The 25,780-nt window shown below is 37.2% G+C and overlaps 1 long non-coding RNA gene across 1 annotated transcript in view; it reads left to right on the top strand.

Moving 5' to 3' along the window:
• LOC144284224 (uncharacterized) overlaps positions 1-24,906 on the top strand; it is a 40,231-nt gene extending 15,325 nt beyond the window's left edge. The window contains exons 2-3 of the long non-coding RNA XR_013352571.1: positions 24,250-24,343; positions 24,753-24,906. This is a non-coding gene — a long non-coding RNA (uncharacterized LOC144284224). The remainder of the gene's footprint in view (positions 1-24,249; positions 24,344-24,752) is intronic.
• Positions 24,907-25,780: the final 874 nt, after the last annotated feature.

The following is a 25,780-nucleotide window of genomic DNA, read 5'->3' as shown; positions in this document are numbered from 1 at the left end:
GATGGGCAACTCAACTTCCTGGATGCTCTGGTTAGGTTTCCTGGTTGGGTGGGGCTGAAGGCTGAATGCAGCAGTAGGTAAGGTTACCAGGGTTATCATTAGAACCGGCTCTAATCCTGGCAAGGCTAACTTTTTGGGAACCAAATCAGTCAAAACCAAGCTCCCTACATAGATGGGGTCCTCATCTTGGCCTGCAGATAGGAGGCACTGGACAAGCCTCTCTGCTTAAATGCTGCTAAAATACATAGCTTCCTGCTTCTAGCTGCTAGAATACAATGCTTTTGACGGGTTTCTTGGTCAGGCAGGTCTAGGGTGGCATCATGCAACAGCCTAGGCTATAAATTAGCTTCCCTGCCTGAGTGGTGTTGTAGAACAGACTGTAAGGTTGTCAAGGCTAGTTTGGTCCCAAATTAGGCAGAACAGTACACCAAGCTCTCTGGGCAGATTGGGCTGCAGTCTTTGCAGCTGGGCAGAGCCTTTGTCCAGGCTCTCAGGTTAATTGGTGCTGGGCCACATGACTTTCCGGGTACTTGGGCTAGGTTTCACGAATGGGCAGAGCTGAAGGTTGCACTCACCCTTCAGTAGGATAGCAGAACAAATTCCAAGGCCAGCAACACTCCTTGTTTAAGTTTTCAAATCATGGGTCTCCTGCACAAGGTCCCTCGCCAGCCCATCTTGACTTGACCATCGTGTAGAGTCACTGGTCAGGGTTTCTGCTTGAGTGCTGCTAGGGTATGTAGCTTCTCTAGTTCTCCAAATTGGCTTCCCAGTCACATAGCATTGTGTTTGTGCTCAGCAATACGTGGGGCTAGGAATTCTGTTTCCCTGCCTGGGCAAGTCAAGAGAATAGGCTTCAAAGCTGGCAAGGCTAGCTGTTTGACATTCTAAATATTCATATACTTGTGAATTTTCCACTGCACAGCAAACTTCTGGTTGGGAATACAACTTGGGTGTTCCATCTCCGTAGTCCTTCTACCAAGATAGGAAGGGCTAGTTGCTAGGAGCTCCACCCCCTTTTGTCACAATCAGATTTCCAAAAATCAAGCCCTATGGACTCCCCTGAAATTCCTGAAAGGTGAGACATGAATGGGGTTCCAGGGAAGTGACCACAATGCTGAAGAACCTGGATGTCTACCTTGGGCCCTCTTTTTCCCATTCGACCAAAGGATGCTCTCTGTGTAGTATTGCAGTTGCCTGGGGGTAGAGTGATGTGATCAGGTTATAGCTACTCCTCTTACTCTTCTAATCTCATCCTTCTTAGTCTCTTTGGTTCAGGGAGGGCCAAATTAGCCTACCCCCATGTTCCTGAATTTTTGCAATGATGTCTTTTATATGGACAGTTCCTAGTTTATCTTGTGAGGGGGACTGAAGTCTAGAACAACCTATATCACCATCTTGATATCATTCCAATATTTCATTTTATTGATGGCTCCCTTTACAGAACAGGAATATTTTAGGTTGATGTAACACCACTAGTTTGTTTTGCTTTTATATATATTTGCTTTTGGTATCAACTACAAAAGATCATTGCCAAAAGTAATGTGAAGGAGATTCCTCCAAAGTTTTCCTCTTGGAATATTGTGGTTTCAATATTTAATCTTCTTGGTATTAAATACATTTAATAAACATTTAATATATTTAAGTATTCCATCTTGAATTGACTTGTATATGCTGTAAGATAAGGGTCCAATTTCTTTTGCATGTGGTATCCATTTATTGAACAACATCATTTATTAAAGAGTGTCCTTATTGTATACTGTAGACACAGTTCTCAAGTTGTGTTGCCTTAATTCTAGATTCTCTATTCTGTTTCATTGGTGTATGTGTGTGTATTTATGCTTGTGTGCCATATTGTTACAGCTTCCTAGTATAGTTCGGAGTCAGGAAAGTCACAGCTTTAACTTTCTTTGTCAAGATTGCTTTAGTAAGGATCTTTTGTCCTTCCAGAAGAATTTTAGGACTTTTTATTTTTCTATTTTTCAGTGCTAGTGGTATCACAGGGATTTCATTGGATCCATAGATCACTTTGAGTGGAATGGATATTTTAACAAAATTCTTCCAGTTCATGAAAATAGCTTATTTTATTTTAGGATTTTTATTTAGCCATTCATGAGAGAGAGAGAGAGAGAGACAGAGAGAGAGACAGAGAGAGAGACAGAGGCAGAGACCCAGGCAGAGGGAGAAGCAGGCTCCATGCAGGGAGCCAAACGTGGGACTCAGTCCTGGGGTCTCCAGGATCAGGCCCTGGGGTGAAGGCGGTGCTAAACCTCTGAGCCACCCGGGCTGCCCAGCTTATCCTTTGATTGATTTGTGTTATCTTTTATTTCTTTTATCAATGTTTTATATAGATCTTTGATATCCTTGATTAAATTTAGTTTTAATCTTTCTGTTGCTATCATAAATAGAAATTTTTAAATGTCTTTTGGATAGTTTTATTAATGCATAGGAATGCAGCACTTTTTTGTATGTTTGTTTCCTGCAACTTTACTGAACTCCTCAGTTTTAGTGATATTTCAGTAAAACCTTTTAAGATTTTTCTATATATGATTATGTGTCATCTGTAAATAGAGATAATTTTACTTTCCCTTTGTGGTCTGGTTGCCTTTTATTTCTGGCCTAATTATTTCTAGTAATAGTACTAAGTACTAAGCTGAACAAAAATGGTAAACATGTGCATCTCTGTCTTCTGATCTTAGAGGAAAAGCTTTCACCTTTTCACCATTAAAATTGGCAGCCCTGGGTAGCTCAGTGGTTTCGCACTGCCTTCAGCCTAGGGCCTGATCCTGGAGACCCGGGATGGAGTCCCATGGTGGGCTCCCTGCATGGAGCCTGCTTCTCCCTCTGTCTGTGTCTCTGCTTCTGTGTGTGTGTGTGTGTGTGTGTGTATCTCATGAAAAAGTAAATAAAAATCTTAAAAATTTTAAAAAATGATATGGGCTTGTCATATACAGCTTTTATAATGAGCTACATTTCTTTTATACCTAATTTTTTGGGTTTTTTTTTCATGATATTGCTTTTTTTGTCATGTGCTTTTTCTGTGTCTTTTGAGATAATGTTTAACACTTTTTTTTGTATACTTTTTTATTGGAGTTCGATTTGCCAACATGTAGTATAACACCCAGTGCTCATTCTATCACTTTGTTATGCTGTGTATACCATTTATTGACTTGCAGATGTTGAAACATTCTTACATCTGTAGAATAAACCCATTTGATTATGGTGTATAATCCTTTTAATGTGCTGTTGAATCCCATTTGCCAATATTTTGTTGAGGATTTTTGCATGTAATGTTCATCAGAGATACAGGCCTGTAATTTTCTCTTCATGTAATGCCCTTGTCTGGTTTTAGTATCAGGGTCCTGCTAGACTTTGAAAATCAGTTTGGAAGTATTCCCTCCCTTCCTTGTCAGTTTTTGGGAAAGAGGCTGAGAAAAATTGGCATGAATTCTTCCTGAAGTGCGTAGTAGACTTCACCAGCGAATCTGTCTGGTGGTGGTCTTTTTTGGGAAATTTTTGATGACCGGTTCTTCTTACTCATTCTTGGTCTGTTCAAGTATTTTATTGCTTTGATTCAGTCTCAGTACAATACATGTGTCTAGGAATTAATTTCTTGTATTGATTGCTATACAGTTACCCATAATAGTCCCTTATAATTCTTTGTATCTCTATGCTATCAATTGTGATGTCTTCTCTTTATTTTCTCATTTGAGACTTTTCTCTTTTTTGCTTAGTCTAGCTCTTGGTTTATTTTTTTTTAAAACCCAGATTTTAGTTTCATTGATATTTTTAAATTGGGTTTTCTTTGGGAGGGCTTATATTTTACTTATTCCTGATCTAATCTTCATTTCCTTTCTGCTAACTCTGGATTTCACCTGTTCTTTTCTAGTCTCTTGAGCTATATAGTCCAGTTTACTTGAGGTATTTGTTTTGTTTTAAATATAGCCTCTAATTGCGATAAGCTTCCCAGCTGAAACTGTTTTTGTAGCATCCCACAAGTCTTGTTATATTGCCATTTCATTTCCACATGTTTCATATACATTTTTATTTCTCTTTTGATTTCTTTTTTGCCCCACGGTTTGTTCAGGACCAGATTGTTCAGTATGCATATATTGGGAGATTTTCCAGCTTTTCTCTTTTTACTAATCTGTAGTTTCATACTATTGTAGTTGGGAAAGATACTGGATATTATTTCAATCCTCAATTTATTAAATATTGTTTTATGGCCTATCAAATGTGACGTATCCTGGAGAATGTCCTTGTACACTTGAAAAGGTGGTGTATTTGGCTACGTTAGAATATTCTGTTTGTCATTTAGCTCCATTTAGTCCTGTAGTTCAGGACTAAATGGAGCTTATTTTGTGTGGATGATCTGTCCATTGTTGAAAGTGGGGCACTGAATTCAGCTATTTTTGTAATGCTGTCTATTCCTCCTTTCAGGTATGTTAATATTTGCTTTATATTTTTAGGTGCTTCAATGATGGATGCCTACATACCTTTACTATTGCTATTTCTTCTTGATGCATAGACTCCCTTATACAATGACTTTTTTGTCTCTTATTACGGTTTTTGACTGAAAGACTATTTTTTTCTGATGCAGGTATATCAATTCCTGTTGTATTTTGACTTTTATTTGCATGAAATATCTTTTTCCATCTCTACTTTGAGACTATGTCCATATAGCTGTAGTGAGTCTTTTAGGCAGCAAACTGTTGGGTCTTGTTACCGGTTCAACTACCACTCTTTTTTTTTTTTTTTTTAACCACTCTGTCTTTTAATTGAAAAATTTAGTTCATTTATATTTGATTATTGATAGGTAAAGGACTTTTTCATGCTATCTTCTTGATTGTTTCCTAGCCATTGTGTAGTTCTTTTGTCCCTCTCTTCCTGTCTTCCTTTGTGATTTATTTTCTGCAGTGCTATGCTTTGTTTCCATTTCTTTGTTGTAGAACTACTATAGTTTTGTGATTTATGATTGCTAGGGGATTTACGTAAAACATCTTATAATAATCTATTTTAAGCCTGTAACAACTTAACATTGTTGCCATAAAACACCTCGACACTTTACTTCCCTTCCCCACATTTTTTGTTTTTGATGTCACAATTTTTATCTTTTCATATTGTACCCATTAAGGAATTATAGTAATTTTTAATTATTTACTCTTTTAAACTTTATGCTAGTGTTATATGTAATTTACATCCATCTTTATAATAATAGTGTATTATGAATTTGACTATATGTTTACCTTCCCCAGTGAATTTATGCTTTGATCTTTCTAGTGTGTTTCTATTTCTTCAGTTTGAAGAACACCCTTTAGAATTTTAAGTTAGGACTAGTGATGATGAGCTTCTTCAGCTTTTGTTTGGGAATGTTTATGTCCCCTTCAATTCTGAAGGAAAACTTTTCTGGGTAAAGTTTTTTTTTTTTTTTTTTCTTTGAGCCCTTTGAATATATCCCCTCACTTTTTCCTTTTTCACTATAGGTGTCTGCTGAGAAATCCAATGATAGTTTTATTGAGGTTTTATTGGGGTTTCATTGAATGTGATGAGCTCATTTCTCTCGCTGCTTTCCAGATTGTTTTTGATTTTTGACTGTTTTATTATAACGTGTCTCAGAAAAATCTTTGGGTTGAACTTTACCAGGGACTTTTGAGCTTCATGTACCTGAATGTGCTTATCTTTCCACACACTGTGGAAATTTTCAATCTTTATTTCTTTAAATAAGCTTTCTGTCTCTTTATTCTTCTAGGAATTCAGAGTGCAAATATTATTGCTTTCATGATATTCCATACGTGGCATTGATTTTTTTCCTTTTATTTTTTCCTGAGTGGATAATCTCAAATTAAGTATATTTGAATTAACTATTCCTTCTGCTTGATTAAATCTGCTGTTTAAGCTTTTCACCGAATTTTTAGTTCATTCATTTTTATTTTTTATTTTTTAAAGATTTATTCATGACAGACAGAGAGAGAGAGAGAGAATGAGGAAGAGACACAGGCAGAGGGAGAAGCAGGCCCCACACAGGGACCCAACACAGGACTCGATCCCGGGTCTCCAGGATCATGTCCTGGGTCCAAGGCAGCGCTAAACCGCTGAGCCACCCAGCTTGCCTGAGTTCATTTATTTTTAATCATTCTGTTTTGCACCGGTAAAAATGTGTGTTGTGTTAATGTTTTCTCTTATTTAACTTATTTTGTTCTTGCATTTTTTTAAAAGATTTTTCTGGTGTGTGTGTCCAAGATTCTCTTTTTCCCTTTCCTTTTTTTAACAGAGAGTGGGGTGGGGGGATTAGAGAGAGAGAGAGAGAGGGACAACATGGGGCTTAATCTCATGACTTGAGGCAAAATCAGGAGTCCGATGCTGAACTGATGGAACCACCCAGGTTCCCCACTCTCCAACATTCTTTAGATCAATTATTTTGAATTCTTTCATTAGGCAATTTGTAGATTTCCATTTGTTTGGGATCAGCTACTTGTACTTTATTGTGTTCCTTTGGTGCTGTGTATTTCCTTGATTAAACGTGAGCCCTATAGCCTTGCATAGGTATCTGCACATTTGAAGAAGCAACCACCTCTTTGAGACTTTATGACTGAGTTCAGTAAAGAAAGACTGCCTTCTGCAAACTGGGTGCATACTTTAGCATACTGTGGTTCTGTGTCCAGTGGTGCAGGATGCCAAGGACGGGGGCATATGATAGCTGTGTTAGGGTTGACATAGTGTCTCACTGGCTTAGGCTATTGGGCTCATGACTTAGATCAGCTATGTGGGCCTTGGCATTGAAAGCTGTGGGGCGTCCACAACAGCTATAAAATTCCTTAGAGCAGCTCCTCAAGGTCTAGTGGTATGGGATCAGGACAAACATTGGTGACCAAAACCACTGCACACAGCTGCAGGGACTGGCTGTAGATGCCTGTGTGGTGGCAGGGGCTGGCTGCCACACAGTGGTGAGGCACATACACAGTGGTGAGGGCTGGGTTCAGCAGCAAGGGCCTGGGCAGACAGTACTCATGTGGCCAGAGGAGCTAGGTGTAGGCAAGTGAACAGCACCCAACAGGTGATGGAAGTCATGGCTGGTGTGGTGGGTGTACAACTATAAGAACTAACTGTGGGTACACATGACAGTGCAGGCCAGCGACAGGATTCCGAGTTGCATCCAGGTGCACAAGCAGTTGTCAGGGCCTGGGCTATCCGTACTCAGTGTCAGGGCTAGCTCCAGGTGTGTGAACCAGAGTGGGTGCCTGTGACAGTCAGGGCTGTGGTCTCATAAATCAGTGACTACATGGACTTGCTATGTGTATGTGTACGTGGTACAATTTGGTGATAGGAGTACAGGTTGACTTGGGGTGCCCAATCAGCTGTGCATGTGTATATGGTAGTAAGCGTTAGCCACAAGAGACTAACCTGGTGTGCATGCATTCAGCCAGAGGCCAAGGCTGCTGCTGGCTTGGATTCATGAACCAACATGTCCTTAGTGGGGCTAGCCAGGTCAGCTCTGGCAGAAAGGACTCAGACAGCTGAAGTGACAACCTGTGAAGCCCACAGCAGTCAAATATTCAGGAGCTGACCATTAATGGTTGAGTTGGCTCGACCAATGGTTGAGTAGGTTACCTCATTGGTAAAACTAGTGGGTTTACTGCAAAACAATACACTTGCAACCTAGTAGGTCATAGCATATGGCTGATGACTGATAGCTCCCTTTCTTCTTCCTTGCTTGTAGCCATCTCTAGACATCTGAAACCTACCACTCTGTGGGTGATGACCCTGAAGCAGCTCCTTGGACCCTTAATGCAAGTCCAACTTTCCTTTTCCCAAAGAGGAACCTCCCTCTGCTGGGAGGTTGCCTTTTGGCATTGAGAAGTGACAGCCTGAGGGATAGGATAATGCAGGAAAAATGAAACTAATATTCCTACCATTTTTGTGCAGTTATTCTCAAGACTTTATTGATTGAAGCTTCATAAGTAGATTCTCAGGTCCTACCAGAGCTATTTTTATTTGTAGATATTGTCTAATTGCTCTTTGTAGGAGGACAGAGGTTGGAGCCTCCTAATTTGCCATCATCGTGATGTCAATCCTTACCAAGGATAATTTAGAGTTGGTACTTAATAGCTAGAAAATTCTAAATGTTTGAAAATTTTTAGTTAACTTCAAATTTTAAATGCTGTATCACATAGAATACTCAGTATGTTTTTTTCATTTAAATTCAATTTGCCAACATATAGTATAACACCCAGTGCTCATCACATCACGTGCCTTCCTTAATGCCCATCACCCAGTTACCCCATCCTCCCAGCCACCTATCATTCCACAACCTCTTTTTGTTTGTTTGCTTTTTTTGCAGAGTCAGAAGTGTCTCATGGTTTGTTCCCCTTTCTAATTTTTCCCCACTCAGTTTCCCGTCCTTCTCTTATTATGGTCCCTTCCACTATATCTTATATTCCACATATGAATGACACCATATGACAATTGTCTTTCTCTAATTGGTTTATTTCAGCATAATACCCTCCAGCTCTGTGTCGATACAAATGGTAGTTATTTATCCTTTCTGATGGTTGAGTAATATTCCATTGTTATGATCTCTTTTAAATTTGTTGTGGTTTGTTCTGTGGAGTAACATATCTATCTAGATAAGTATTCCAAGTAATGATAAATCTATTTCTTGTAGTTGAGTATAATGTTTGTATGTGTTGATTAAGTTAAATAGGCTATCTGGTCAGTTATTTTATGTCCATACTGATTCTTAATGCATCCTTAATCTAGTTTTTACTAAAAGATATGTGTTAAAATCTCCAATTATGGAGACAGGAAGGTGCCTGCCTGTCAGAGTAGAAGGACCCTAAGACTCACCTTGTCCCATGAATACAACTAGGTAACTAGTAAGTCATCCTAAATAGCCTAGAAATTGACCTGAATACTGAAAGAACAAACTCTAAGGGAGAGAAGAAGCCACATTAAAGAAGGCAGGAAGTGTGGAGATGTGGTTTAGTTGAGAAATGGATGATGGCTGCTGTGGAAAGGAGTGAGCCATGGTTGTTGGAGGAGGGAGGGGATGGAGGGGAGAGGGTGTACAGGGGAATGCACAGGAGAACATTTCCCTAAAACCTTTGGCTTGGAAATTGAGAGGGGCTGAATTTCACGAGTTCTTGCAATAAGCAGTGCTTAAAGTCTGGAGTTTTAAAGGTGGGGACAGCCCCGGTGGCTCAGTGGTTGAGTGTCTGCCTTCAGCCCAGGATGGGATCCTGGAGACCCGGGGTCAAGTCCCATGTCGGGCTCCTTGCATGGAGCCTGCTTCTCCCTCTGCCTGTATCTCTGCCCCTCTCTCTTTGTCTCTCTGTGTCTCTCATGAGTAAATAAATAAAATCTAAAAAAATGTAAAGGTCGGTGGGCTTGACTGGCATAGAGCCCAGAGGGCACCACACTGCTCCTGGAGAGAAGGCAGACAAACAACCAGGGGGCAGATAGCATGGAAATGACAAATCAAAGAATCCCTAGGTCCCTCAGTGGGGAGAGTATTTGCTCTTTTCAGATCCTGTACCTGAGGGCAGCATTCATGGAGATAGAATTCTTTAGGAAAAGAGGATCTGGCTGACTCCATTTCTGCCACCCATGCCCCTCAACAAAAACGTAGAGCCACCTGCAAGAAGCAGCACAGCTCATACACTGGCTGCCTAACTTGCTCATCCCAAGCCCTATACCCCTTCAATCCAATGGAACTGGCCTTCTAAATCATCCTTCCGTTAGTCCCAGGGTGATGCCCCCCACCCCCGCCCAGATCAGCACAAACTCCTGCCCCTATCCCATCTCCCAACCAGGTTACAGGACCTTAGTTCTTGCAGAGTTCTGCTCATTTCACAAGCAGACCAGAGCCTACCTACTTAAAACTTGCCACATTCGGGATGCCTGGGTGGCTCAGCGATTGAGCATCTGCCTTTGGCTCAGGGCGTGATCCCATGATCTGGTGATCGAGTCCCACATCCAGCTTCCTCCATGGAGCTTGCTTCTCCCTCTGCCTGGGTCTCTGCCTCTGTGTGTGTGTCTCATGAAGTAAATAAAATCTGAAACCAAACTCCCCCCCGCCCCCCCCAAAAAAAAATCCTGTCACATTAAGGCCAGGGACCAAACACTGGCCACAGCAAGCAAGGAGTGCCTCTGCACACAAATTGTCTGAAGGATAGACCACCAGAACACAACAGCAGAGTGCACACAGCACACACAAGAGAAACCCCCTGAAGTACCAAGCCCTGGGCACTATATGACCTTTTCTCCCTAAGGCCATTACTTTCAGGACAGGAAACCTAACTGGCTTTTCTAACACAGAAGAAGGCAGAGACTTGGACAAAATGCCAAGAGGGAGAAATTTACCCGAAATGAAAGAACATGATAAGGCCACACCCAGAGATCTAAACAAAACAAATAGGAGTAATATACCCAACAGAGAATGTAAAGCAACATTTAAAAAGATACTCACTGGGCTTAAGAAAAGACCTCACTGAAACCCTATGATTTAAAAAAAAAAAAAAAAAAAGATGAATGCAATAAATGACACTAGAAACATACTGATATAATGAATAGTGTCTAGAAGAAGCCGAGGAATGAATTAATGACCTAGAAGACAAAATAATGGAACCAATGAAGCTGAATAAAAATTATGCTAAGTGACATTAGATTTAAGGAACTCGGTAACTCCATTAAATATAATATTCATATTATAGGAGTTCCTTCAGGAAAAGGAGAAAAGGGGCAGAAAATTTAGTTGAAGAACTAATAGCTGAGGGGATCCTGGGTGGCTTAGTTAAGCATCTGACTCTTGATCTCAGGGTTGTGAGTTCAAGCCCCACATTGGGCTCCACACTAGGCATGGAACTTACTCATAAAAAATGCATTAAAAAAACAAATAATAGTTGAAAACCTCCATACGGAAACAGACATGCAGATTCAGGAGGCACAGAGAACTCCCATCAAAATCAACAAAAGTAGGCCAATACCTGCTTTTGTGATTGAATTTGCAAAATATAGTGATAAAGAAGAAATCTTAAAAGCAGCGGGGATCCCTGGGTGGCTCAGCGGTTTGGCGCCTGCCTTTGGCCCAGGGCACGATCCTGGAGTCCCGGGATCAAGTCCCACGTCGGTCTCCCTGCATGGAGCCTGCTTCTCCCTCCTCCTGTGTCTCTGCCTCTCTCTCTCTCACTATGTCTATCATAAATAAATAAGTAAATCTTTAAAAAAAAAAGCAGCAAGACAAAAGTTCTTAGCTTATGAGGGAAAAACCCATAAGCCTAGCTCAAGATTGCTCAAAAGAAATTTGGCAAGCCATAAAAGAGAGTGGCAGGATGTAGTCAAAGTGCTGAATGGAGGAAAAAAAAACTGCAGCCAAGAATACTCTAGCAAGTGTATCAGATTCAGAATACAAGGACAGATAGTTTCCCAAACAAAAACTAAAGGAGTTTGTTATCACCAGACCCACCCTGCAAGAAATATTAAAGGGGACCATTAGAGTGGAAAGGAGATCAAAAGTGATAGTATAAAGAATGGAAACACAAAAGCAGTAAAAACGAATATTTCTGTAAACATCAGCCAAGGAACTCACACCAAAAAGGATATAAAATATAACAACATATATTTAAAACATGTGGAAGATAGAAAAGAATGGGTTCAAACTTGAATGACCATCAACTTAATATAGACTATTTGCAGAAGAGGTTATATACAAACCAAATGGTACTCCTACATCAAAACCCACTAATAAACATGCAAAGAATAAAGAGAAGAAGTCCAAATATATCACTAAAGAAAATTAGCAAATCGCAAGAGGGGAAACACTATGAATCAGAGAAAAACTCCATAAACAGTCAAAACGCGAGTAATGAAAAAGCAATAACTACATACCTATCAATAATTAAATTGAATGTAAATGGACTAAATGCTTCAATAAAAAGACACAGGGTGATGGATAAAAGAAAAAAAGACCTGTCTATATGCTGCCTATAAGAGATTAATTTTAGACCTAAAGACATCTGTGGATTGAAAGTGAGAAGATGGAGAAACATCATGCAAACAGGTGTCAAAAGAAAGCCAGAGTAGCTATACTTACATTGGACAAAATAGACTTTAGAGCAAAAATTGTAATAAGAGACAAGGGCACCATATAATAAATGGGACAATTCAACAAGAAGATACAATTGTGTAAATATTTACACACCCAGCATGGGAACACCCAAATATATAAAAGAATAACAAATATAAAGGAACTAATTGATAATAGAGAACTTTAAAACCCCTATTATGTCAAGGGACAGATCATCTAAACAGAAAAACAAGGAAATGATGACTTTGAATGACACACTCACTAGATGGGCTCATCAGATAATTCAGAACATTCCATCTTAAAATAGAAGAATATACATTCTTTCACGTCCGCACTGACCATTCTCCAGAATAAATCACATGTTGGGTCACAAAACTGACCTTAGCAAATACAAAATAGTTAAAATTATGCTATGTACCTTTTCTGACCACAATATCTATGAAACCAGAAGTCAAGCACAAAAAGAAATCTGGAAAGTCCACAAATATATGGAGGTTAAACCACCTTCCATAGAACAATGAGTGGGTCAACCAGAAAAAATCAAAGAAGGAACAACAACAACAACAAAAAAAAACACAGAAACAAATGAAAATGAAAACACAACAGTCCAAAAACATTCCCTAAGAGGGAAATACATAGCAATACAGGCCTACATCAAGAAGTAAGAAAAATCTCAACCAAACCTTACACCTAAAGGAGTTAGAAAAAGAACAACAAATTAAGCTAAAGCCAGCAGAAAGAAAGAAAAGAATAAATGTTAGAACAGAAATAAATGATATAGAAACTAAAGGAATAATGGAACAGATGAATAAAACTAGGAGTTGGTTCTTTGAAAAAATTAATTGATAAACCTCTAGCCAAACCAACCAAAAAGGGAAAAGGACCCAAATAAATCACAAATGAAAGGAGAAATAACATCACAAGATACAAATAATTTTGAGACATTATGAAAAACTATATGCTAACAAATTGGACAACCTGGAAGAAATGGATAAATTCCTAGAAACCTATAACTACCAAAACCGGAAGAGGGATAGATAAGAAACTTGAACTGAATGATAACCAGCAAACACATTGAGTCAGTCATCAAAAAACTCCCAACAAACCAAAGTCCAGGGCCAGATGGCTTCACAGGCAAATTCTACCAAACATTTAAGGAAAAATTAATACCTATTCTTTGCCAACTATTCCAAGAAGCAGAAATGAAAATTTCCAAATTCCTTCTACAAGGCCAGCATTACCCTAATACCAAAATCAGATTAAAAAGAGAACTGCAGGCCAATATACCTGATAACATGGATGGAAAAATTTTCCATAAAGTACTAGTGGACCAAATCCAGCAATACATTAAAAAATTAAACACCATAATCAAGTGGGATTTATCCCTGGGTTGCAGAGTGTTTCAACATTTGCAAATCAATGTGTGATATATCACATTAATAAAAGAAAGGATAAGAACCATATCATTTAAACAGATGCAGGAAAAAGATCAACAAAGTACAACATCCATTCATGATAAAAAAAAAAATCCCTCAACAAAGTAGGTTTAGAGGGAACACACCTCAACATAATAAAGGCCATATTAAAAAAAAAAAAAAGCCACCTCACTGGGGGAAAAACTGAGAGCTTTTCTTTCATTCAACATAGTACTGGAAGTCCTAACTGTAGCCATCAGGCAACAGAAAGAAATAAAAAGCAACCAAATTAGCAAGGAAGAAGTAAAATTTACACTGCCGATGACATGATACCTTATACAGAAAACCTGAAAGACTCCACCAAAAAGCATCTAGAACTGCTAAATGAATTCAGTAAAGTTCACAGGATACAAAATCAATGTACCAAAATCTGTTGCATTTCTATACACAAATAATGAAGCAGCAGAAAGAGAAATTAAGGAATCAATCTCAGTTGCTATTGCACCAAAAACAATAAATAGGTTTATTTTGGAATAAACCTAACCAAAGAGGTGAAAGGCCTGCACTCTGAAAACTATAAAACATTGATGAAGGGAGTGTAAAATGACAAACCAAATGGAAAGCTATTCCATGCTCATGACTGGTGGAATAAATATTGTTAAAATATGTAGAATATTTGGGTAATATAGACATTTAATTCAATTCCTATCAAAATATCAACAGCATTTTTTTTTCAGAGAGGTAGGAAAAACAATCATAAAATTTGTATGGAACAACAAAAGACCCCCGAATAGACAGAAATATTAGAAAAAAAGACAAATCTGGGAGGCATCATGATTCCTGATGTCAAGTTACAATACAAAGCTGTCGTGATCAAAACAGTATGGTAGAGGCACAAAAATAGACACATAGATCAATGGAACAGAATAGAAAACTCAGAGACGAACTCCCAACTATATGATCAATTAATCCTCGACAAATCAGAATATCCACTGGGGTATAGTTGTTATCTCTTCAACAAATAGTGTTTGGAACACTGGAGAACTACATGCAAAAGAATGAAACTGGACCATGTTTGTATTTCATGCACAAAAATAAACTCAAAATAGAAGACCTAAATGTAAGACAGGAAACCATAAAGATGCTAGGGAAGAACACAAGCAGTAGCATCTCTGATATCAGCCATAGCAATCCCTTTCTAGATTTGTCTCCTGAGGGAAGAAAATGAAAGCAAAAATATTGGGACTTCATCATGATGAAAAGCTTCTGCACAGCAAAGGAAACAATCAAGCTAAAGGGCAACCTAAAGAATGGGAAAAGATACTGTGAATGACCTGTCTGATAATGGGTGAGTATCCAAAATAAGTAAGGGACCTATAAAACTCAACACCTCAGAAATGAATAATCCAATTAAAATGGGCCCTAGACGTGAATGCACATTTCTCCAAAGAAGAAATCCAGAAGGCCAACGGACACATGATCAGTGATGCTCATCATCTTTTCATCAAGGAAATGCAAATCAGAAGTACAACAAGATCACTTCATACCTGTCAGAATGACTAAAATCAACAACACAAGAAACAACTGATGTTGGCGAGGATGTGGAGAAAGGGAAACCAGCTTGCATGTTGGTGGGAATGCAGACTGGTACAGCCACTCTGGAGAAGAGTATGGAGAAAACTACCTTATAATCCCATAATCACACTACTAAACATTTACCCAAAGAACACAAAATACTAATTCAAGGGGATACAGGCACCCTGAGGTTTACAGCAGCGTATTTGCCAAACTACAGATGCAGCCCATGTCCATCGATAGATGAATGAATGAAGATGTGGGGTGTGTGTGTATGTATGTGTATATACAAGTATATAATACATATAATGGAATATATAATATATAATATAATAATATAATGGAATATTACCCATTGACAAGAAAGAATGAAATCTTGCCCATTTGCCATGGATGGAGCTAGAGAGTATTATGCTAAGTGAAATAAGTGAAATAAGTCAGAGAAAAATATCGTATGATTTCACTCATGTAGAATTTAAGAAATAAAGGAGCAAAGGATGGGGGAAAATAGACTATTAGCTCTAGAGAATAAATTGATAGTTACCAGAGGGGAGGAGTGGGAGGGATGGGTGAAATAGGTGATGGAGATGAAGGAGTGCTCCTGTTGTGATGAGCACTGGGTGTTGTATCCAAGTGTTGGGTCACTGTATTGTAGGCCCCAAGCTAATATTACACTGTATGTCAACTAACTGGAATATAAACACCTTTTAAAAAAGGAAAGAAAAGAAAGACACTTCCTTGAGTTAAAGGAACTCTTTTGATCAAGGTTGTTTGTTGGTTTAATTTTTAAATCTGCATATACTTCCAAAAAGCTTATATTCAAGAAAGCTAATAAAAGGCAATGTAGAGAATGGTCAGAGGGTTGACGGAGAGAGGTGGGGGAGGGATAGGCTAAATGAGTGACGGGTATTAAGGAGGGAACCTGTGCTGAGCACCCAGTGTTATGTGTAAGTGATGAATCACTAAATTCTCCTAAACCAATATTACACTGTATGTTAGCTAACTGGAATTTAAATAAAAATTTGAAAATAAAATGTAAAAAAGGGTGGTATAGATAAAAACTTAAAAATCTGTAATTATGATTTTTATGTAAATATCTCCTTTTGATTTTACTTTTTGCTTCATATATTTAGAAGCCATATTATTGCATTAGTTACATTCAAACTGTTATTTTCCTATTGAATTTACTTCATTATGACATATCTGTATCTCTAGAAATAGTCTACTTTGTCTGATACTAATAAAACCATGGCAGTTTTTTTGTTGTTTTGCTTCACATTTGCTAATCTTATATCTTTTCAATGTGTAACCTTATATTTAGAGTAGGTCTCTTGTAAATAGTACAGTAGATTCTTTTTTTTTTTTTTTTAGTACAGTAGATTCTTAACAGTTTTCCCTCTAACCCTTGTCTTCGAAATGGAATAGTTTTCCATTTTGCAAACTTTTTTAGAAGGCACATTACCTACTTATTTGAAATCCTTCATTCTAGAAAGATGTGGGGCCTTACAGCATAGATAAAAGGCTCAAGTAATTCTGACAAAAATCAACACTGAAAGAAAACTAGCTCTAAATCACAGTTAGATGAACATCTGTAATTTAATTTCAATTTAATTTTTAATTGGTATGTGGTATAATTGCTTTAAAATATGTGTCCCTAACAGCCATGAGCTAAGGTCCTATCAGGATACTCATGAAGGGGCTACCTGGGTGCACCTGGGTGGGGGTGATTGGCAATCTGAGTGACAACGTATCTGGAACATCTATATCCTATTATTTTTTAAAGGTTTTATTTATTTATCCATGAGGGACACAGAGCGAGGCAGAGACACAGGCAGAGGGACAAGCAGACTCCCTGTGGGGAGCCCAACACGGGACTCGATCCCAGGATCTGGGGATCATGACCTGAGCCAAAGGCAGATGCTCAACCACTGAGCCACCTGGGTGCCCCTCCTATTTGTTATTATTCATACATTACTTAGCCCCTGGATAGTCATCTGACAGTTAAACATCTGTTGCATTTAGACTTGTCTCAAAATAAGGTACAATGGAGGGATCACTCCCCTGCCCACCATGTGCACCTTTGCCCCCAAATACACTGGTGGATATTAATTTTCTGCCACAAGTCATGAAGTCACTCCAGGAATAGTACATTAAGCACATACTTACCACTTCACTGGGAAGAATACAACTCCGTTATATAATGGACATCCATGGTTCAAGATTACAGGTTACAGATTAACAAAGTTCATGAGTTCAAATTTTTCTGTTTAAAATCAGACTCTCGTTCCACCTACTGCTTGAATTTGCTATAGAGGGTTAAGGTAGGACCTTACATGCAAGTAGAGGAAGTCAAGAAATCTTCAGATCTGTGTGGGCTGGAGGGGCAATCATTAAGCTATTAATGTAATTACAATGAGGAATGTATTTCTTTCCCCTATAGATTTATTTATTTGAGAGAATGAGAGACAGTGGGGGTTGGGGGAGTAGCGGCAGATGCGGAGCAAGAGAGAAAACCCCAAGCAGGCTCCATGCCCGGCCAGGACCCAATATAGGGGCTGGATCCCCTGACCTTGAGATCATGACCTGAGCTGAAATCAAGAATCAGAGGCTCAGCAGACCAATCTACCCAGCCATCCTGAGAAATGTATTTTTTTAAGGGGAAAAAAAGTTTGTAACAATAATTCAGGCCAGTTAACAAATTATTGCTTGAAGGAAAGAAATTATTACTTGTAGGAAATAAAAGGTGGGGTACATTTAAAAGGCACTAGATTCACTGACCCTAGGGCCGTCCTGGAGACCCCATGCAGGAAATTTGGAATTATATTGTATTTTTCTTTACTGAAGTATGATCAACATGTAACATTAGTGGCAGGTGTACAATATAATATTTGTGTATATTGAAAAATTATCACCCCAGTAAGTCTAGTTAACGTCTGTCAGCCTACATAGTTAGAAATTTTTTTTGATATGAGAACTTTTAACTGTTTGCAGCTTTCAAATATGCGATACATTGTTAACTATAGTCACCAAAATTGTACCTTTTAACCTCCTTCACCCATTTTACTCAAACCCCATCAGATGTCCCTGGCAGTCACCAACCTGTTTGCTGTATCTGGCTTTGTTTTTACTTGTATTATTATTATTTTTTTAGATTCCGTGTATCAGTAAGATCATACCGTATTTGTCTAAATCTGACTCATTTCACTTAGCATAATGCCCTCAAAATCCATCTATGTATGGCAAATGGCAAAAATTCCTTTTTTTTATGGCCAAATAATATTACACTGTGTATACATCCTACATTTTCTTTATTCATTCATCCATCAATGGACACAGATTGTTTTCCTATCTTGGCTACTTATTAATGCTACAATGAACATAGGGTATACACACCTCTTTTGAGTTTCCTTTTCCTTTGGAGAAATGCCCACAACTGGAATAGCTAGATCATTTTGATAATTCTATTTTTAATTTTTCTCTTTTTGAGGAATCTCCATATTGTTTACCAAGGTGGCTGTACCAATTTACAGTCCCACCCACCATGCACAAGGGATTCTTTAATCCATATCCTCACCAACACTTATTTTTTCTTTTTGATGATAACCATTCTAACAGTTAGAGAAATAATATTTCAGAAACAATAACAGAAATAACATTTCATTGTGGCTTTGATTTGTATTTTCCCTGATGATTATGATAGCAAACATCTTTCCATGTTACCTGTTAGCCATCTGCACATCTTCTGTGGGAAAAAAAATTGTCCATTCATATATTCTATCCATTTTAATCAGATTTTTTTTGATGTTGAGTTGTAGGAGTTACAAATTTCAGATGTTAACCTCCAATGAGCTATGGTTTGCAAATATTTTCTCACATTCAGTAGGTTGTCTTTTCATTTGATTTTCTTTTCCACTGTGCAGAAGCTTTTTTGTTTGGTGTGATCCCACTTACTTAGTTTTGCTTTTGTTGCTTTTGATATCAGGTCCGAAAAATCACTGCCAAGGTTTATGTCAAATTGCTTAGCCATATGTTTCCTTCTAGGACTTTCATGGTTTCGGGTCTTACATTCAAGCTATTAACCCATTTTGAATTAATTTGAATTAACTTGAATTTAAGCAATATAGTGGTCCAGATTTATTCTTTTGCACATGGCTGTCCACTTTTTCCAATACCATTTATTGAAGACACTGTCCTTTCCCTAATGTAAATTTTGGACTCCTAGCTCATAACTTAACAATGTACGCATAGGCTTATTTCTGGACTCGGTATATTCTCTTCCATTGACAGATCCATTTTTATGTCAATATCACACCATTTTGATTATTATAACTTAGCAGTTTCAAATCTGGGAACATGATGCCTCCAGCTTTGCTCCTTTTTCATAAGACTATTTCAGCTGTTTGGGATCTTTTGCGGTTTTGCGCAAATTTCAGGATTGTCATACTTAAGTGGACAATGTCACTAAAAAATTGATAAGGATTGCATTGAATCTGTAGATGGCTTTGGGTAGCGTGTACAGTTACCAGCACAAATTCTTCCACCCCCATTTTTGTCATCTTGAGCTGTTTACATCAATGTGTTGTGGTTTTCAGAATACAGGTCTTTCACCTCCTTGGTTAAATTTATTTCCAGGTGTTTTATGTGTATAATGTAATGATTTCATATCTGTAGACATTGTAAAATCACCACAACAAGTCCATTTAACATCTATCACCTTACATAGTTCAGTTTTTTCTTGTGTTGAGAATTTAAAGCTCTCTTTGCGTAACAGCAAATATGCGATGTAATACTATTAACTATAGTCTCTATGTTGGCCATTACACCTCCATAACTTTTATAACTCAGTTTGTACCGGTTCACCCATTTCCCCCACCATCTGTGCTCCATTTCTGACAACCACCAATCTGTTCTGAGTTGAATTCTTTGTTTTTAGATACAGCACATAAGTGAGCTCGTATAGAATTTGTCTCCACTTATTTCATTCAGCACATGCCCTCAAGATTGTCACACGTGGCAAGATTTCATTTTTTTATGACTGAATAATATACTCACATCTTCATTGTCCGTTCATCGGTCAGTGGATACAGTCCCCCCATATCGTGGCTGCTACTAATGCTGCAATGACTATGAGAATGCATAGATCTTTTCAGGTTAGTGTGTTCATTTTCACTGGGTGAATACCCAGGATTGGGATTGCTGGATCGCATTGTAGTTCAATTTATAATTTTTTTGGGAGATTTCAATGCTATTTTTCATCGTGACTACACCAATTTATATTTCTACCAATAGTACAAACTATTACCTTCATTCCACATCCTTGCCTACACGTTATCTTGTTTGTTTTGAATAATATTCATTCTAACAGGTGATTAGCTGTTTTTTTTTCAATAATATCTGTTAATGAGATGGTAGCTATTATGGTTTTGGTTTGCATTTCCCTGATGGTTAGTAATGATGTGCATCTTTTCATGCATTTGTCGGCCATCTGTATATCTTTATTTATTTTTTCATCTGTATATCTTTAGGAAAAATATCTATTTAGTTCCCCTGTACATTTTCATAATCATATTGTTATTTTTTTGCTATTGAGTTGTACAACTTCCTTATGTATCTTAAATATTAATCTTTTATGTGATACAATTTGCGACTATTTCTCTCATTCTGTAGAGGGTTTTTTCACTTTGTTGCTTTCCTTTACCACGAAGAAGCTTTTTAGTTTGATATAGTCCCTCTTGTTTTTGCTTTTGTTGTCTGCTCCAAAAAAATCATTGCCAAGAATGATGTCAGGGAGCTTACCCTCATGTTTTACAGTTTCAATTCTTATATTCAAACTATTAATCCTTTTTGAATTTTTGTGTATAAACCAATATCATGGTCTAGTTTTATTCTTTTGTATGTGGCTATTCAGTTTTCCCAGCACCACTTATTGAAGAGATTATTTCCGCATTTATATTTTTGGCTCCTTTGTTGTAAGTTAATTGACTGCACATGTGTGAATTTATTTCTTGGCTCTCAATTCTGTTTCATTGATCTTTGTGTGTTTTCTTATGCCAACACCATACTGTTTTGATTACTATAGCTTTGTAATAGTGTCTGAAATCAGGGCATATAATGCCTCCAGCTTTGTTCTTTCTCAAGATTGTTTTGGCTGTTTGGGGTCGTTTGTTGTTTCATAGAGATTTTAGGATTTTTTTTTCTATTTATGTGGAAATTGCCTTTGGAATTCTGATAGCAATTATATAGACCTATATCTGTTGATTGTTAATTCCTCCAATTTGTAAGTAAGAAATATCTTTAAATTTATTTGTCTTCAATTTCTTTCATTAATATAGTAATCAATGTACAGGTCTTTCAGTCCCTTGATTAAATTTATTCTTAGATATTCTTTATGCAATTAAAAGTGGGATTGTTTTCTCAGTTTCTTTCTGATACTTCGTTATTAGTGCATATAAATGCAAGGAGGTGTTGTTTATTGATTTAGTATCCTGCAACTCAACTGAATTCGTTTATTAATTTAAGCAGTTAATTTTTTTAAGATTTATTATTTTTTTTCATGAGAGACACACACAGAGGCAGAAAAACAGGCAGAGGGAGAAGCAGGCTTCCTGCAGGGAGCCTGATGTGGGACTTGATCCCAGATCCCAGGATCCCAGCCTGAGCCAAAGGCAGGCGCCCAACCACTGAGCTGCACAGGTGTCCCTCAAACAGTTATTTGGTGGAGTACTTAGTTTTTTATTTATAATATGTCATCTGAAAATGTTAACTACTTTTTCCATTCTAATTTGAGTGTGATCTATCTATATATATTTTAGTTATTTATTTTATTTTATTTTATTTTATTTTATTTTATTTTATTTTTTTGCCTAATTGCTCTGGCTGTGACTTCTAGTACTATATTGAATAAAAATGACAAGAGATGGTCCTGATTTGTAACTGCTCTTGGGAAAGCTTTCTTCACCATCCAGTATAATGTTAGCCATGCACTTGTCATATATGGCTTTTCTATTATGTTGAAGTATGTTCCCTCTATACTCAGTTGGCTGAGAGTTTTTATTGTGAATGAGTGTTAAATTGTTCAAGTTTTTTTCTGCAGATATTAAGGTGATTATGATATTTTTATTGAAGTATGGCTGACATGAAACATTAATTTAAGGTGTACAACATGCTGGTTTGACATGTATGTACTTTATGAAGTGATCACAATGTCTGGTTCCCATCTGTCACACATCACTATTACAATCCTCTTGACTATATTCCCCATGCTGTACTGTACATCCCTGGGGCTTATTTTATAACTAAAAGTTTGTACCCCTCAATCCCCTTGAAAGATTTTGACCAAGCTCCTCTCACCACCCACTTTGGAAGCCACAAGTTTATTCTCTGTATTTATGAGTCTGTTTCTGTTTTTGTTTGATTCACTTGTTTTGTTGTCTTGATTCCACGTATGTGAAATCACAAGGTATTTCTCTGACTTACTTCAGAGAGTAACATGTTATACCTTCTAGGTTCATCCCTGTTGCTGCAAATAACAAGATTACGATATTTTTATGGCTGAGTAAAAATTGAGTTGTGTCTATATAGACCACATCTTTATCCATTCATCTATTGGTGGATACTTAGTTTGCTTTCATATTGTGGTGATTGTAAAAAAAAAAAAAAAGATTCAATGAACATAGGGTCCTGTACATCTTCTTCAATTAGTGTTTTCATTTTCTTTAAATATATACCTGAAAGGTAGAACTTTTAGATAGTATAATATTTCCATTTTTAATTTTTTTGAGAAAGAGTGATTCCTCAATAGTGACTGCACCAATTTGCAATCCCACCAACAGTGCATGGCAGTTTTCTTTTCTCCATATCCTGGCCAACACTTGTTAATTCTTTTCACTTTGATACTAGCCATTCTGGCAGGTGTGAGGTGATATCTTACTGCGGTTTTGATCTATATTTCCTTGATGATTAGTGATGTTAAGCATCTTTTCCTGTGTCTCTTTGGAGAATTATCTATTCATGTTTTCTGCCCATTTTTAAATCGGATTGTTTGCTTTTTTAGTGTTGAGTTGTATGAATTCTTTGAATATTTTTCATATTAACCTTTTATCACATATATAATTTGCAAATACATTCTTCCATTCAGTAGATTGCCTTTTCATTTGGTTAATGGTTTCCTATCCACAAAAGCTTTTTCTTTGTTATAGGACAAATTGTGTGTTTTTTGTCTTTGTTGTCCTTGCCTCAAAAGATATAAAAAAATCGCTAAGACAGAAGTCCATGAATTTACTGCCTTTGTTTTCTTTTGGGAGTTTTATGGTTTCAAGTCTTATGTTTAGGTCTTCAATTCATTATGACTTCATTTTTGCATTTGATCTAAGAAAGTGGTCCAACTTTATTCTTTCACATGTAGCTGTCCAGTTGTCCCTGCACCATTTAATGAGGAGAATGAGGAGTCTGTCTTTCCCCATTGTATGTTATTATCTTCTTCATCGTAGACTGACTATACAAGTGTGGGGTATTGCTTAGTTCTCTATTCTGTTCAGTTAATTAAGGTTCCTGTTTTTGTGCCAGTATACACTATTTTGATTACTATCGTTTGTTAATATAGTTTGAAATCTGGACCACAATATCTCTAGCTTTGTTATTCTTAAGATTGCATTAGCTATATTCAGGGTCTCTTGTGGATCCATCCAAATTTTAGAATTGTTCCACTTTTGTAAAAAAAAAAATGCTGTTGGTATTTTGTAGAGATTGTGTTCAATCTGTAGATGGCTTTGGGTAACATGGACATTTTAGCATTAATTCTTCCAACCCATGAGCATTGTATATTTTCCATTTATTTGCATCATCTTTAGTTTCTTTCATCAATGCATAGTAGTTTTTGGAGTACAGGTCTTTTATTCCATTGATTAAATATATTTCTAGGTATTTTATTCTTATGCAATTGTAAATGGAATAGTGTTCATAGTTCTTCTTTCAGATACTTGGTCATTAGCATATAAAAATACAACTGATTTTTGTATATTAATTTTTATTCTGCAATTTTATTGAATTTATTCTAATAGTTGTCGGTGGAGTCTTTAGGGTGTCTAAATATAGTATCATATCAACTGCAAATAATTTTTACTTGTTCCTTACCAATTGTGATGTCTTTACTTCTTTTTCTTGTCTTATTGCTGCGGCTAGGATTTCTAGGACTATGCTGAATAAAAATGGAGAGAGTGGACTATATTACATTGTTCCTGATCTTAGAGGAAAATCTCTAGTTTCTCACCACTAGGTATGATGTTAATTGTGGTTATTTCAAATATGACCTTTACTATTGAGTTATGTTCCTTCTAACCCCACTTTGTTGAGGGCTTTTTTATCCTTAATGAAGGGCTTATTTTGTCAAATGCTTTTTCTGCATCTATTGAGATGAATATATGGTAATACAAATTTTCAGAAAGCAGGGGTACCCACAGTTATTTGCATGGTATTGACATTTTAGCAATATTAACTCTTACAGTTTGTGACCATGCACTGTTTCTATTTTTTGACTTTCCTAATATCTTTCATCAGTATCTTGTAGTGTTTGGTATACAGGTCTTTAAATTTCTTTGTTAAATTTATTTTTAGATATTCTTTTTGATGCATTTGTTAATGGGATTGTTCACTTCTCTTTTTGATGGTTTATTGTTGGTGTATAGAAACACAACAGATTAAAAATAAACCTGCCCTACGACCCAGCAATTGCACTGTTGGGGATTTACCCCAAAGATTCAGATGCAATGAAACGCTGGGACACCTGCACCCCGATGTTTATAGTAGCAATGTCCACAATAGCCAAACTGTGGAAGGAGCCTCGGTGTCCATCGAAAGATGATGGATAAAGAAGATGTGGTTTATGTATTCAATGGAATATTACTCAGCTATTAGAAATGACAAATACCCACCATTTGCTTCAACGTGGATGGAACTGGAGGGTATTATGCTGAGTGAAGTAAGTCAATCGGAGAAGGACAAACAGTGTATGTTCTCATTCATTTGGGGAATATAAATAATAGTGAAAGGGAATATAAGGGAAGGGAGAAGAAATGTGTGGGAAATATCAGGACGGGAGACAGAACATAAAGACTCCTAACCCTGGGAAACGAACTAGGGGTGGTGGAGGGGGAGGAGGGCGGGGGATGGGGGTGACTGGGTGACGGACACTGAGGGGGGCACTTGACGGGATGAGCACTGGGTGTTATTCTGTGTTGGTAAATTGAACACCAATAAAAAATAAATTTATTAAAAAAAAGAAACAACAGATTTCTGTATATTAATTCTGAATCCTGAAATTTACTTATTCTAAGATTTTTTTTTGTGGAGTCTTTAGAGTTTCGTGTATAGTTTCATGTCATCTGCAAATAGTGACCAATTTACTTCTTCCTTACCAATTTGGGTGCATTTATGTCTTACTCTTGCCTGACTGCTTTTGGTAGGACTCCTAGTACTGTGTTGAATAAAAAAGGCAAGAGTAGGCATTTTTGTATTGCTCTATGTCTTAAAGGAAAAGCTTTTAACTTTTTACTATGAAGTATCATGTTATAATACATGGCCTTATTATGTTGGGGTATATTCCCTTTATATAGGCTTTGTTGATTTTTATCATGAATGGATGTCAAATGCATTTTCTGCATTTATTGAAATAATACAATTTTATCTTTCATCTCGTTAATCTGTTGTATCATGC

The sequence above is a fragment of the Canis aureus genome, chromosome 15 (assembly GCF_053574225.1).
Source record: "Canis aureus isolate CA01 chromosome 15, VMU_Caureus_v.1.0, whole genome shotgun sequence".
Classification (NCBI taxonomy): domain Eukaryota; kingdom Metazoa; phylum Chordata; class Mammalia; order Carnivora; family Canidae; genus Canis; species Canis aureus.
The sequence above is the reverse complement of the archived record's forward strand: the minus strand, read 5'-3'. Positions and strand labels throughout refer to the sequence as shown.